Raw genomic sequence first — 1,625 nt, forward strand, 5'->3', positions numbered from 1 at the left:
AAAAATTCCAAAGATCTTTTAGAGTACATACAATCTAAGACTCTCTCATCTTGCAATAGTATTAAAACATTTGACTTTTCCACACTTTACACAAGTATTCCCCATTCCAAACTAAAAGACAAATTGAAAGAGTTGGTATTACTTTGTTTCATTAAAAAGAATGGCGAACGTAGATACAAGTATCTTGTCTTGGGGAGGGATAAATCCTACTTTGTAAAGAATCACTCTGATTCAAACAAAAAATTCTCTGAAACTGACATTATCAAGAAGATTGATTTCTTGATTGACAACATATTTGTTACGTTTGGAGGACGTGTTTTTCAACAGACCGTCGGAATTCCAATGGGAACCAATTGTGCCCCTCTTCTTGCCGACTTGTTTCTTTATTATTATGAGGCAACGAATCTATCCCATCGAACTAGAGATAAAGGATACTACAGATACAGTTAAGTCTGCCTCATATCTTGACTTACATCTAGAAATTGACAATGAGGGTCGGTTGAAAACAAAACTTTACGACAAAAGAGATGATTTCAGCTTCCCAATTGTGAACTTTCCATTTCTATGTAGCAACATCCCAGCAGCGCCTGCATACGGAGTATATATCTCCCAATTGATACGATATTCCCGGGCTTGTGTTTCCTATCATGATTTCCTTGATAGAGGATTGCTGCTCACAAGGAAGCTATTAAACCAAGAGTTCCAAATGGTGAAGTTGAAATCATCCCTTCGTAAATTTTACGGACGCCATCACGAGTTGGTTGACCGTTATGGAATAACCGTTTCACAGATGATATCGGATATGTTCCTTATGTCGTAACTACAATACCCTTCCACGAATGTGACTTACCGAATTAGACTATTTACCGGATTTGTAATAACATAAGCAACACGACGGGTGCCACATGTGGAGCAGGATCTGCTTACCCTTCCGGAGCACCTGAGATCACCCCCAGTTTTTGGTGGGGTTCGTGTTGCTTAGTCTTTAGTTTTTCCATAGTTAACTGATAAGGGGACTTAGATACAGTCTAATATTAACCCAGCTACATTTTCTCATTTCTGTCACACGCCAGGAACCTTGTTGGTAGTTGTCGTAAGTAGTATCGTAATGTTTGAAATTTATTTACAACTGAGATAGAATCGAGATAATTTAGAGAGGCGACACATATTTTATGGATACCTATGTATTGTTGAGGACTATACGTCTCCCTCTAGGTGTCTTTTTGGTTATTTCTGTCGGTGGGTTGCTGTCTCATATACTTATACCCCACATCTCCATTCATTCACACATAACAATCTTCACTGCGCACTGTTGGCAGAAGAAAAAACAAGAATTATAATATAAATCGGATAGCAGCACTACCAGTTATGTTTTGTATAATATATAAATTGATTTGACTGTTGTCTGCTTAAAATCCAGTGGCAAATATTTCATGCATATTAAAGCCAATTTTGTCAGAATATCAAATCGTAAAGTTTTTTATAGACGTGTCTTCTTCGGCTCTTGGTTTTTTGTACTCTCTGTGTGCCCTATACAGGACAAATGACACAAAACAAAGTCCCATAATGCCATTTAATAAAAAAATAAACATTTCAGCACGATTTTACCTGTTATTTTAAAGACC

The 1,625-nt window shown here is 37.1% G+C and overlaps 1 protein-coding gene across 1 annotated transcript in view; it reads right to left on the bottom strand.

Annotated features, from left to right (window-relative positions):
- Positions 1-1,625, bottom strand: part of LOC127724703 (E3 ubiquitin-protein ligase parkin-like) — a 558,693-nt gene that overhangs the window by 398,024 nt on the left and 159,044 nt on the right. The gene's annotated exons all lie outside the window — the stretch shown is intronic.

The sequence above is a fragment of the Mytilus californianus genome, unplaced genomic scaffold (assembly GCF_021869535.1).
Source record: "Mytilus californianus isolate M0D057914Y unplaced genomic scaffold, xbMytCali1.0.p SCAF_14, whole genome shotgun sequence".
Classification (NCBI taxonomy): Eukaryota; Metazoa; Mollusca; class Bivalvia; order Mytilida; family Mytilidae; genus Mytilus; species Mytilus californianus.